The sequence below is a fragment of the Pteropus medius genome, unplaced genomic scaffold, assembly GCF_902729225.1.
Source record: "Pteropus medius unplaced genomic scaffold, Ma_sr-lr_union100, whole genome shotgun sequence".
Classification (NCBI taxonomy): Eukaryota; Metazoa; Chordata; class Mammalia; order Chiroptera; family Pteropodidae; genus Pteropus; species Pteropus medius.
This window is the reverse complement of record NW_024346692.1, coordinates 2576586-2591816: the sequence shown is the minus strand read 5'-3', so window position 1 is coordinate 2591816 and position 15231 is coordinate 2576586.

Below are 15231 nucleotides of genomic sequence, written 5' to 3'. Positions count from 1 at the left end.
AATGACCTCTATGTTCACAGTCTTCTTTCCAGATGAAGTTTACTTTTCTGCAGTTATTTTTTACAACTGGGGAAATAGCCTGCCTATGATTATGCTGCTACCTGTACCTGGAATACTATTTCTGTATCTGCCGTATTATACCTTCAAGTGTTTACATTGAAAAATCCATTTCTAGAAAACGATTTTAAGGAAATAAAAAATGCAGCAAAGATGTAAGATCAAAGATATTAATAGCATAGTTAAGTATCATCACAACAATAAAAAAAGCAAACAGAAAAAAACAAAAAAAGAAACCACTTACATATCCACTTATAAAGGATTTTGAAAAATTATATTATAGGCAAATACGTTATATAGACATTGCATTACTATTGACAAAGTTTTGAAAACATGGGAAAGTGCTTATGATATTTTTTAAAAGATAAGTGGAAAATAAATTATATAGATAAATTTCAACCATAAGATGTGTAAAATATGTAAGAACTATGCATAAAAAGAAAAAAAAGATTAAATGCTTGTATTGTTTTTACTGGGTTATAGAGCACTAGTTTTGGTCTGCTGAATAACCTACACATGTGTAACTTTTAGGATAAGAAAAATAAACTTTAAGATTAAATAAATACTATTTAATCTTAAAGTTTCAGCTTAAATATCTCCTTTTCAGTGAACTATTGACCTTTTTCCTTTTCCTTCTTTGTTCTCACACATTACTTGGCTTGTAACGATCACTCTTTAACTTGTGCTGTGGTGATTTATGTTTTTGTCAGTCTCATGAACCAGATCATCATTTAACTATAGGAGTCATGTCTTGTTTTGATTTTGATTTCAATAGCCCAAAGGACAGGATCTTCTAAAACCTTGGTATTGTTTGGAGTAGTTGTATTAAATTGAAAGTGAAAAAATTGTAGTTCGCCTGATTTTTAGTTATTACAACTTCTACTTTCTGTATTAATGAGCTTCTGATGATATGACTAGGGACTTTTAAAAAATCAAACCAGGATCTATTCCATAAATAAAAAAACATCTGACATCAGCTACCTGGACACGTTCAATCTCTGGATGAAAACTAACATTTCCAGAAAACAGTTGAGGGGTAGGGGGAAGGAACAACGTATCAGGACTAGGATTATAGCCCAATACAAAGCCAAAATTTGAAATTTGGGAACGGGTAATCTGTGATCCTTGTCCAAGCTGAAAACGTCACTTTTTATAAATGGCACGTCTGCATTCACTCAGTCTCAGTCAAAGCTTGGTTTTGATCCCTCCTCAATTCTAGTTGTGACTACAGAGCCAAAACCACCAGCTTAAAAATGTCTGGTTAGTTAAGGCAGTTATTTGTTTCCATGGGACCCAAAATAACCCAGTAGTTACGACTTTAAAATCTGAGGTTAGCAAATTGATCTGTGGTCTTGCCTTGCCTAAAATATGACCTTAAATGTGAACTCTGAGTAGTTGAGTATGGACACAACCAACTCACACTGCAGGGTGTGACCTGTCAGAAGTCTGAAATAAGCAGTTTGTCTCACATGTCCCTCCCTTTCCCTATTCAAATTTACTCTTTCCTTCAGGGTCTCTTTCTCTCTTTCTTTTCCTTTCTCTCTCCCTCTCAACCTCTCTCAGTATCTGCTGTGTCATTCCTCTAACCTATCACAGTTTTCTGTACAGGATATGAATAGGTTCATAACTAAAACCTAATTTCAAAATAATCACTTCTCAATTGTATTTCTTAATATTTTAAAGTGAATACATAACTTATAATAATACTTTTTAAAAAAAATCTTTGTCCTTTTTACTCCTACTATAGTTCCTCTGGTACATTTCTGCTCAAATCCTCCCCACCCTGCCCCAAAATAACACCACCTCACCCTTTCTCCTCCCATTTGCCTATTTCTCCAGATTCTGCATTAGAAAAGCCAAAGAATCAATCTAAAGGTGACAGACCTTTCTTCTGAGGAGCAATAAAAAGAAAGAAACTGACTGCAGAGAGAAAGCTAAAATCATCTTTGGTAGGGAGATACCTGGAAACTGTTTACATTTTTAAATTGCTCACTATTTTTGCTTCCTATAAATGTCTTCGCCTCTTTACATAGTAAAGAAAAAACATATTTCACTAATTATTAACAATCTAAATTATTTCTTTTTCTCATTTTCTTCATATCAGCCATCTGGAAAGCTGAAGACACAATATCACAAAAATTAATAAATATTTAATGCTTCAGACATTATGATAAATGTACTTCATGCATTATTTTGTTTAATCATCAAATTCAACCTATAAGTAGATAATATGGTAGATATTACCACCATTTAACAGGTGGGAAAATGGAGGTATATACAAGGTAAAACTTTCCTAAGGTCATTCAGCAAAGCAAGGGTTAAATCCTGATATCTTTGGCTGGTAAACCTAAATTCTAAACTGCTATTTTATATTGTATGAATATAATAGATTAAAGTATAATACATAATAAACAGCTCCTTATTTCCCATGCACTGAGTAGGAAAGTAGGACTGGCCTCAATATGCCATGGGGGAAAAGTAATATACCAAAAAAAAAAAAAAAATTAGGTGTACTCCCAAATTATATCATCAGTTTATCTTAGAACCAGCTCAATAAGTGTGACTTTCAGGAATTTTAGAAAATAGCATTAATCTTAGTATCTGTCATGTTTAGTATCATGTATTAAATGTTTACAACAAACCACACAAGATAATGACAGTAACAGTAATAACTCCATTTTACTGTTAAAGAATTGTCTCAGAGAAAATATGTTCAAGGATACTGTGGCAGGCAGAATAATGGCCTTCATTATTGTGAACCTGTGAATATGTCACCTTATTTGGCAAAAGGGACCTGGCAGATACAATTAAGTAGAGTACCTTGAGATGGGGAAATTATCCTGGATTGTCTATGTGGGTCCAATCTAATCAGGTATGTCCTTAAAGCAGAGACTCTTCCCTGGCTCACCTCAGAGAAAGATATATGACAACAGAAACTGAGTCAGAGAGATGTTGACTAGACCCACTATTGCTGGCTTTGAGGATGGAAGAAGGGAACCATGAGCCAAGAAATGCAAGCAGCCTTCAGCAGCTCAAGAGGACAAGGAAATATATTCTCCCATTAGAGCCTCCAGAAAGGAAGGCAGCCCATGGACACCCTGATTTCAGCCCAATGAGAACCATGTCAGGCTTCTGACAGAACCAATAAAGTAGTATTGTTTTAAGTCACTAAGTTTTTGGTAATTTGTCATAGCAGCCATAGGAAATGAATACAGGTATACAGTTAGTAAGTGGCAGAGGGAGGACTAGAATCTTATTTTTACTAATATTTCGATATTGCTCTCTGTCTGTCACTACATTAATCACTTCAAATATTGTCGCAGTCTATAAAAATAACTGATAAGATAGATGTTATCTCTATTTTTCAGATAAGAAAAGTAGGATTCGGAACAGTTAAATTACTCATATAAATATCAGTTGAAAGAGCTGCCTTTGCTATCGGAAAGTCCTCTATGTTTCCAACATCCCATAGTGCTTCGTGGCTCTGGGTTCAACTTTGAATAGAGACTACCTTCAAGACTCAACCTGTTATTAGTACAATTAGGAACAATATGAAGTTTGTCCCGAACATTCCCAAGCATGCAGTGCATTTAAGCAGCCCAGAAATCTCATGAAGTAGGACTTCTAACTCATGCATGCTGTCATGAGCTGAAGTGTCCCCCTAAATTCATGTGCTGAAGTCTTTACTCAAATACTTCAGAATGTGACTCTGTTTGGAAGTAGGGTCTTTGAAAAGGGAATTAAGGTAAACTGAGGTCATTGGTGGACGGGGGATGGCTAATCTATGACTGACATCATTACAAGAAGAGATTAGGAGACAGACAACACAGACAGAAGGATGACCATGTGAGCATATAGCAAGAAGGTGGCCATTTGCGAGCCAAGAAGAGAAACCTCAGAAGAAATCAAGCCTGGAGATACCTTGATCTCATACCTCTAAGCTCTAGAACTGTACAAAAATAAACTTCTGTTGTTTAAGCCCCCCAGTCTGTGGTACTTTGTTCTGGCAGCCCTAATAAACTAATATTCATGCCCTCTCAGTAACAGCTTTTGTCCTCATTCTCCAGAGATAGATTTAATTGGTCTCTGCAGAGTTTAGGTACCACGTTCATGTTTGTTTTCATTTAGAGCAATTCTGTCTGTAGAGAATACAAAGCTGGTTCTTTATAGGCTCATAGGATTTTAACAGATGGAGAAGAATCACCTCTAATAATTCAGGCACATTCACAAAATGTTCATTTGAGTATTTTGTAGGGTTACATTAGCTTTTCAAACAGCTGGAAATTAGCTTTATCTAGTTCTCATGCAAATATTTCTACTGAGAATTTTTGTATATTTGAGCAATGGAAAGTACTTACATAGAGGAAATTATGCTAGTTTAAGAGTTGAGAGCCCAGTCTTAGCTTTGACTTTGCTCCCATCTGCGTGAGCTTTAGTCTACCTAACTTCTCTGGCTCTCCATTTCCTTCAGTGTTAAAATCTCACATTTCTTGATAGTTCAGACGAAAAAAAAAAGTCTTTGGTAATAGGCTTCTATGGCTGTTCTGAAATAAGTGAACACAATCTCAAAATTTCCTACCTTGCTTCCTTCAGTGAAAAAATGAATATTTTCTAGTTCCCCTTCTTGCCTAAAATTCTATAAATGAGAATACTTCCCTCAGCAAATATCTCCTGAATGCTTCATTTTTTTTAGTATATCTTTATGACAAGTGCATGTATGAAAAGTATTACTTGCTACTCTGGTCTGAGTAAATGGAAAAAGAAAACTTCTTTTAGGAAGACAAGGTAAAGAAACTAGAGACTGCCACTCTGCTGATGCCAAGTTCTTTGTCTGGTCAAGTTTAGCTACTGTCACCCTGCCAGGAACATGGAGGGCAAATAGTTCAATAGTTCCATACTTCTCAAAGTTTCAATATCTTCCCGAGGGGAAAATGAGTTTTAAAACTTCCCAGAATGTACTTACTTGTTGCCAATGAAATATTTAGCCTGAAGAAAGACAATTATAAAATTGGTAGCTATTTGGATTTTTCAAAATGGTGATATTTAATGTCACTCACAGCAATCACAATTTCTTCTAATGTTCTCTGAGCATTAGTTATTTCAATCTCTGCTTGCCTCCGTCTTTCTGTGCCCAGAATTTCCAGAAAGCAACTTCATTCTATGCAGAGTAAAATGGCCTCTGTGTCTGAATAACAGACTTGTAAATAAAAAGAGGCTCTTTATTGGGCCATTTGTTTAATTGCACTGCAAATTTGGCAGCAGTTTGTTCAAGCATCGGCATGAGTGCTTCTAAAGGGTTGACATTTGCACATAAGCACTGAACACAGGCATTGTGTACATTATTTGGAGGCCCAAATAGCAGGCACATTCTAGTTGTCACATTTTAAATGCCTTTAAAATTTTTTGTCATACCTTCTGCACCATAATCATATATCCTGTTCATTGTGAATCTACATATGTATAATTGTCTTGTGTTCTTTCGCTGAACTTTAAATTATTTCTTTATATACTCTAGGGTTTGAGACAGTATGAAGAGCAAAGCTGGTGTTAAATATTTTATTTACTGAAACCAGAAAAGCACTTGTCAAAATATAATTTTCATGAAAAACTTGTAACATTTATTAATACTGTGAGATAGCATCTATGACTTAAATAATGAACAGAAGTAGGTAACAATAAACATTAGTAAATAATGAACAGCAGAGGAAAGACCCCTTCTACTGGGAAATTTTCCACTCTTCTTTACATAATGGACCCTCTTATCTATAAATATTACCCATAATAATTCCTCTCTTTTTCCTGAATAATTCAGCAGTATAGACAGCAATATTAATAATTCAAAATGTAGTTAATATGATGTTGAGTCATTTTTCTCCAGATATATAAATAATCAGTCATAAATTTCCAGTCATCACTAATTGGATTGCTGTCACCTAGATGTCATATCTTGTGTTTCATGGCCATTATATCTTCGGTGTGTCTATTGGGAACCCTCTTTGAATTAGAGGCTAATTATTTGCTGAAGTAAATGCCTATTGCTGTCCCAATGTTTTAGAAATTATAAGCATACAAGAAATCAGAAGATGTTTACAACTTTCTTTAATATACATACCAAAAAGTAGTTTTTTGAATATGGTTGACACTTGCTAATAAATAAGTTGATCGTGTTTACCATCCAAACCAAAGCACTTTGGAACAAAAGACAGCATTATTAATAAGTTTGTCAAGAAAATAGGCATAAACCAAGACTGCCCCAGGCAAAATGGCATCTATGGTCATCCTACTCATAAATACTCTTTTGTCATAATATCATAAAAAGGTAATTCGTTTTTAAAAGTAGGTGATTGCTCAAAGAGTACCATGATTTTTGTTAAAATTTTGCGGTTTGTTGCTGTGTGCATCATTTTCTCCAGCCTGTGGGGATCCAAATGTCAGTCCAATACATAGAACTTATGAGGATGCAGAGCAGAAAAATAAAAATTAGAGCTCCCCAACATCGATGTGAATCCCTGATGCTACACATGTTTCTTCTGCAAGGCATTTGGCAGTTCAGATACAGGATGCCAAATTTGGAACCCAATTACATTCAATGCTCCATCCCACACCAAGCAATAGAGGGAGAAATATAATCAATTTTGTCTAGACACTATCGGTCAATGTCAACCATTAGAAAATGAGCAAGCATCTAGACAAACAGCAAGAAAATAAAATGTTCACAATTAACTAAATTGTATACATATTGCCATACATAGAAGCTCAAAATTAATGTTTAAACCTTGCTTATGCCTTCAAATTACGTAACTGTTATAAATTCACAAACCAGCCACTGCATATACAGAGTTCCCAAAAGGCATTCTGAGTCTAGAGAATATGAATCTTTTTGAGAAATACAATAAAAATATCTTCATCTCACATGGTTGAATTTAAAACATAAATCGTTTTATAACAAAAAAGATACTGAGTTTAAAATGCTCTTTCTTTGAGACCTTGAGGAAAGGGAAAATTATTTCATTTATTTTGGATAACTGTTCTATCCAACTAATGTGCATAGGCCCCAAGAGCTAAGGCACTCTTTTGAGTACACAGAGAAAAGCCAACTGCTCCATTCTCCTGTGCAGCCTACCCTAACGTGATATGAAAGGAAAGAGACTGGGCCCTAATCTAAAACAGGCACAATCAATATCTTTCTACTACAAAAAGCATAAAAACCCTGATGTTCATTGCCGCATTATTTATGGTGGCCAAGACATAGAAACAACCGAAGTACCCTTTGATAGATGATTGAATAAAAAAGATGTGGTACATACATAAGATGGAATATTACTCAGCCATAAGAAAAAATGAAATACTGCCATCCGTGACAACATCTGTGACAACATGAATGGATCCTGAGATTATCATACTAAGCAAAATATGTCAGACAGAAAAAGTCAAGAACCATATAATTTCACTCATATATGGAATATAACACTGAAAGCAACAAATGAACAAGACAAACTCATAGACACAGACGACAGTTTAGTGGTTCCAGGAGGGAAGTGGGGGTGGGGGATGTAGGTAAGGGTAAAGGGGTCAAATATGGAGTGACGAAAGGAATTTAACTTTGGGTGGTGAACACACAATGCAATATACATATGGTGTATTATTGAATTGTACACTTGCAACCTATATGACTTTATTAACCAATATCATCCCAATAAATTTAATTAAAAAAAAAGATTTATCAAGGTCAGTTTCTAGTTTTAGTTACACTCAATATTAGCATTACTTTCCCAAAGTGTGCAGATGACAGAATATTGTAACAAAAGCTTGGAGAGAAAATGTTACTGAGTCACTAGAGCTTAGTTATAGGCTTCATAAAAGGCTTAAGTACTCTCAATTCTATGGTCAGAGAGTTGTTATTCTAGAAAAACAGGAAAGAGTTTGCAGAATATGAAAGTTATCGTACACCCCCTCATAAGAAGAAGCTTAAGTACAAGTAGATTTCGTGTTTTACCTAAGGGCACACTGAGTGGGTGGCAGAGCTAAGGATGTACAAGATGAGTACCTTCTGCTTTGTTATGCTACAGGGCAGTAAAGGATATTTCAGGCATTTCAAGCACAAAGTGTTCCTGCTACATTTTCTGTGAAGGGCACTCCATATCACCTGGATTGGTGGATCACAAACTGTGGTTTCTATATCAGCAGCAGCAGCATTTCCTGGAAACTTGTTAGAAATACAAAAGTCTTAGGCCTCACCCCAGATCTACTGAATCAGAAACTGTGTGAAGCCCTCAAAATCTGTTTTAATAAACCCTCCAGCTAATTCTGAAGCATGGTAAAATATGAAAATTTCTGGTCCAATTGTTTCCCAGAATCTATATTATTTGACAACATATTTAGAAGATGCCCTCTCGCCCCCAATTTTTAAAAAAAGTAACTAAAACTTCATCCTATAAATCCCTTGTCTGTGTTTTAGAGATGAAAGAAGAAACAAAAAAAGTTAAAAAGTATGATTCCATCTTTAAGAGGCTCAAATATACCAAGAAAATAAGAAATTACAATTAACAATACTCCTAAAGTAGTACTTAGTAAATGCTACTTTTATCTGGTTATTATGAGACCCTCCCTGCCGTCAGATTCAGGTAAAATATTTCAGGATAGCTCTTCCCAAGATGCCTGCGTACTGTTGCTGTGGCCACATCTGTCTCCTGATACCTGATCTCTCTTGTCATCGATCTTTTGGTCTTGATGTAAAACACAATCTTTTTGAAATTCTGAAGATCAAAGTAAAACAAAATACAAAACATTCACCCAAGTTATTCATGAATGCAGTCAGTTTCAACTGGAGATTTGAAGGTGATGAGAAAGATTTCTTTACTGAGGTAAGGCCAACAGATTCCAGTCATAAAAAGGATTTTCCTGTACCTAAGAAGTCTTTATGGTTTCCATCTGATTTCATCCCTCACAGCACCTGACCCTCCAGCCTCCTCGCTCCTCTCACCTCACTCTTACCCCTTCTTTTGCAGAGCAAACAGTCACATTTGTTGCTTATCTTCCCGCTTGCTACCATACCCTGGAGTTCTAGTTTCTAACCCTAGGCGTAGTTTTGAGTTTTTTTGTTTTTTGTTTTTTCTGTAAACTAGTAAAACCTTCTCTAACAGATATAGTTGAGCTAGGTGTTTATAAAAAAAAAAAAAAATTCGCCTCTTATAACCACAAAAAGGGCATTCTCACAATCTACTTTGTGACTGGCAGAACAATTGTACTTGTGATGTTAATAGGACTTTCAATCTGACATGAGTGATAAACACTTACTCAAGAAAACATTCATCAGCTGTGTCCAGAGCACTGCAAAGTCTACACAGATAAACAAGACTCTGCTTTTGCCTTTACAGAGCTTAGGAACTAGTAAGTCTTTCTTGGGGAAGAATTTGGGAGAAAGAGAGACATTTCCATAAATTCTTGATAAACTGCTTTCAATTTTCTACAAAATAATAACAGAAATGCTCAGCTTAATACTATTTCAATAACTGCATAGCTTCAAAGAAGTTGATATTTGAAGCACAACCTGAAGAGAAAGCTTAGGACCGTGACTCTAGACTTCTTCCTGTTCTGTTGACCACCATGATACACACAATACAAAGACAGATGAGACAAAGTTCTGCCCTCAGAATTAGGAGTCAACTGGAAGAAGAAGACAAATTATAGCATTTGATCAATATTGATGTCATGTTGTGTTCTGATAGAGGTGATTACAGATAGAGGATCTGATCCACACAGCAGAATGGGTATGAGGGGAACTCAAAGCTTTGTGGCAGAGAATGGACACTGGAACTGCATCTTGACATCTGAGCAAAAAAGCCAGGTCAGTGTGTCTGTTTGGGGGAGGAAGGGAGGGCCAATGTTTCATGAAAAAATCATGCAAAAAACATGCAGAATGAGAATGGCAGGTCATCTGTCGCATTGTACAGGTTGGGAGCAAATAATAGATACATATAGGCAAAGTTGGTTTGGCATAGAATTTTGTCACTGTTAAATATAAATGCAGCAGGTCTTCGAATCACAGTATTTCGTTCAATATCATTTCATTATAACAATGTCATTTCATTATAAGATGCCAGAGGAACTCAACTCTTGTTTATATCAATTTGCTTATGGTAAAAAGTGGTTTTGTCATACATCATTTTGCTTAAAGTTGAAGAACTTATTGACAACGCTAAGTGAGGACTTATTGTAGTTATTCATGAAATGATATAGATACATAAGTCTACACTGGCTAACAAAACCATAAATCTAGTATAATTACAGATTATTATACTAGATTATAATAGATTATTATTAGAATAATACTTAGGATTAATAAAACTTTCAGATGTTTTGGAAATTTGCTCTAATCAATCTTTTAAAAACCTGTGGTAGAGATTGTATCCTCAAATCATGCTAAATATTTCTTTCATCTAGTTATACATTGTAAATGACACTTCTTCATAAAATAAGAAGATTGCAAGGATTCTACTTATTATAGTTAATTGTGACACAAACATTAAAGATTATAAGTGTATAGAAGAAAGGATTTAGCACCTTTATTTCTCCACAGTCATTAAGAATGTACTTGTTGAGAGTCGAGGAGAAATCAATTTCTTCTGTAGTTTTCCTCATCTAGATATAGCTTCGTTTGGGCTTGGCTGATAACAGAAGACTACGCAACTACCACTGACTCGTCCCATGTCCCAAACCACCTTATTTTAAGGTCACACATGTATGAATGCATTTGATAGAAAGCTGTTTTGTTCCTAAACATTGTGAAGAAGATAAATACTGCTTTCTTGAAATAATAAAATACAGTACAAACTACTAGCCTCTTTTATTCATAACGATGTCCACACAAATCTCTTTACATTCTTATTTCGATCTCAATTTTCTCATTAGTCAAGTAAAAAAGTTAACATGCCAGAATAGAAAATAACAGAAGGCCACTGGATAAGGGCAGAAATGAGAGGCATTTGATATTTAAGATGACAAAGCCTTTATTTAAGGGCCAGACATCACTACTGAGTTTAGGATAGTTTGTTTCCTTTCTCTATAAATTCTACTAAAACAGTTACCAGCTCCAAGCAGAACTGGGCTCTTAGTGACATTTTACATCTATCATTAACTATATCTAACAGAAAAATGATAATTCCACTTTCAGGATTGGTAAATGTAGCCATTCTGGTTTGAAAGGTTTGTTGTCGTTACTGCTGTTGTTCTTGACAAAATTAGAAAAAAAACTAAGATAGATTTGAAGTCTAACATATTTAGCATATTTTTCAAATGTTCTTAAAATTTCTGAAGTAATTGTCATGAAGACCTATGTAGGTTTAAACGATTGCAATTGTGACCCGAAAGATAATAGACAATATTTTGTGAAATTCAAAATGGAAGATTACATACCAGGAAGAATCTAGATCATCTACTTCAACATCTTTAGTTTACAAAGAAGAAAACTAAGACCAGAAAGGATATGTGACATCATAGTGATTGATTCAGAATGCCGGATGAGTCCGTAACCTAATCTTTGAGCTAGTATGCTCTAGTATACACAAATTAATCTAACACTAGTTTACAAATATTCGTGGTTAATAGTAATATTCAACTCTGCATTTACTCTTTCAATCAATTATTCTCTCAGTGTTTATAAGAGTTATAATATGTTATTGTATATCTCATTTTAGTGAATTAATTTTAGCTCAAAAGTTTCCAATACTTTTTTTTAAGTACCTCACAGGACTATAAGAATATTAAGGAGATTAGAAATATTAAGTAATCAAAACATATGATGTATTGTTTAATTGTACATTTTAAATCTATATAATTTTATTAACCAATGTCACGCCAATAAATTTAATTTAAAAAAACAATATGGAAAATATTATATGTCTCTTATTTCTAAAAGCATTGTTTTAATAGAAAGATTTTTTGACTAGAGCAAAAATAAGTAGCTAATATGATCGAACCTCAAACTTAATTTGGGAGGGTTTCTTTTAGCGATAAATAGAATGCACCTATGCCAATAAATCTATGACTCCATCCTTGAGAGCTCATGTAACAAGATCGATACAATCAATACCCAAAAAATTAACTTTGACAACCAAGGACAATAAATACACAAATTTATAATTTTATTTGACAATTCAAAATGAAAAGTCAAATCATGTCCCTGGGCCAGGAAGTAGAAATGACTATTGTTAGACAGTAATTTAATAAATGAATAAACGAGCAACAAATCTTACAGTCATGGTAAGTGATTTCTCTGTGGCCATATTGAAAACAGATTTGCCTGAGAAAGTAAAAGCTCTCATTTTATTCATACAGCCTGAATTTCATATAAAAAAATGAGGTATAAATAAGCATTTGCTGCTAATATTTTCAATATTTGCTATTAAGAAAATGATATGTATGTTATAGTAATGATGAACACTTGATTAAATATTGTACACTGTGGTTATTTTTATTAAAGCAATAAATAGACATACATTAAACTACAAAGCATAAAATTTTCAAAGACCCCAAGCTATGTTTCTGAATCTGTTGATATTAGAAGCAAATTTGTATGACAGTGTCTACCTATAAAACAAAAGCTTCTGATTAGATTTAGAAAAGACAAAAGATGAAAAAAGCAGCAAATTTAGGACATTCTAATGGCATCTAAACATTTACCACACTTTAAAAACACCTATGATAACAAAAACTAAAGCTACAAATACGATCAGTGTGTTATCATGTGAGAGAAAGAACCTAGCCCTGATTTCTAGAAAAGTTGAATATGAGTCCAAACTCTACCCAGTGACCTATACAATCATTTTAACTTCTCAGTTTGAATACCTATTTAAAAAAATAAGACATTATATCTACATGTTATTCAGTCAATTTTTAAGAGCTTATTACATGCCAGGGATTCTACTATTTCATAGGCATTATATAAAGTTCAAATAAGAATATGAAAGTGATTAATAAATGATGAGACAGTATACAAATGTTATGATTTATTACTGAGTCAAATAACAGAAACCACCTCACAGGAAAAAAAAAAAAAGATCTACTTAGAGCTTCAAATTGGAGGGACATCCTGTATAGCAGTGATTAATTTCTGCTTTTCTAACATAAAAGAACATGAGAGATCGTAGATGAGAGGGAATGTTTTAAAGAGGAAACTACAAACAGCTCTTTTAGTTTATGATCACAGAAAGAACTCTTATTTATGCAATTAAAGCTAGTTGCCAAGGGAATAGCAAAACTAAAAGTCTTCAATATCAAAAGCCTAAAGATCAAGAATTTAAATCCCCGAAGTAAAACAGTTGACCCAAAATGAATCAGAAAAAAAAAATTCCAAAGAAGAAAATGGAGACAAAACATGGATTAGAATAGATCAGTTCTATTCTCACTCATTTAAAATTTGTTCCATATGTGTAATAAATTCAACTATAAAATTCTCTAAACAAGAATAACTATTTTTTAATTATTTAAAGATAGAAATATGTGATTTAAATCTATAGCTTATAGACAACGAACAGTCCATTATGGTTGCTACTTCCATTTAGCTCTTAACCTTAATTAGAATATCAGTTTATGTCTCTACAATGCAAGAGACAAGACACATATCATCCTAAAGGTGTCTTAATAAATGCTCCCAAACTTGGCTCCTTGAAATCTTAATTGAATTTGTAAAATAATTTTAGCACTTAAATTAATTTAGTCTATTTTATTTTAATAAAAACGCATCCATTTTAATTCTAATTTTGATAAATACACTGAATAATTTTGATAGAATAAGAAGTGGTGAAGGCAAAATTCATTTGAAAATGGAGAGAGGAATTATTGAGGTACTGCTCCCTTCTGTGGCCTTTCCTTGCTTTCTCCTTACAGTAAATATTTCTAAAGTAAATGCAAGTGATAAACCCTTTAAAATGTACATTATTTATATTTATATGCATCTAACTGATGCTTAAATCTTGTTTTCCAAAAAGATGGTAATGTCATGGGATGTCTTGTGAATTTAGGATACCAATTGCCATTGAATAAAGATTCTAACAGCCAACTTATTAAGTTAAAATAAATTATTAGAAGATGCAGAAGACTATGGGACAATACCCTCAATGAATGTCTTACAGAGCAAGGTGTTTTGGAGAATTCTATTTGAATATTAAATAACTTTATGTTGATAATATAGCACAATTTATTAAAAAAAGAATAAGGCTGGCAAAAATAGTATGAGCCTGCTTTTGTACATTTTCAGAATAATGAGATCTAATTCATCAAACACATGGATTAGAAGTATGTAGGGGCAGTGTAAAATCATGATGATGATGATAGTAAGTGAATTACAAAAAAATTAGAAATTTATAACCTAAATATTAGTACAGTCTATTTACGGATAGTCTACAATCCACTTACATTTCACATGCTTTATCTTCTTATCTTGTACACTAGCCCTTAAAGAATATTTTCATATCTCTATATAAAGAAGAGAAACTGGCATTCAAAGTTAAACTAACTCACTCAAAGTTACATAACTACTAATGGCAGAGGCAAGATTTGAACCTTAGTCAAGCAGGTTTGCTAATTGTGTTTTTTACCACATCCACAACTGAATTGAGTTTTTAACCTACGTTGTTTGTAGTCTACCTTTTTTCCTTCCATAAGCAATTCATAGCCCCAAAGCAAAGCCAGCTTATGACGCCTTGGCTTAACCAGCCCTAATGGAGTCAGTCACCTGTGTATGGATGTATTTCTCTGTATGGCCGAAGCATCACATGTAGCCAGACTACTAAAAAGCTCTTCTACCTGCTTGTGAACATTATGGCTTAAAAACAACATGGCCCTATCTTTCTAATTATCCTTAGCTTAAAGTTAAAAAACAAAAGTCTCTCTCTCTCTCTCTCTCTCTCCCCGCCTCTCTGTCGCTCTTGCCCTCCCTCCCCCCACCCCCCCAATCTTTCTTTCAATTAACTGAAGTGTTCTAATATATTGGATGTTTTCATGCTTCCTATTCCTCCCTGGACAGAAAGTAATCTAACTTGCTTTAGACGCAAGTCTGTCATTATCCAAAAAAAAATAATTAGAAAAGGAAGAAACATTGAGAACAAAAAGGAAAAAAAAAGATATTCTTTGGACAGAAGGAAAAGGCTGTCTAGTGCCCTTCAAATCATACAA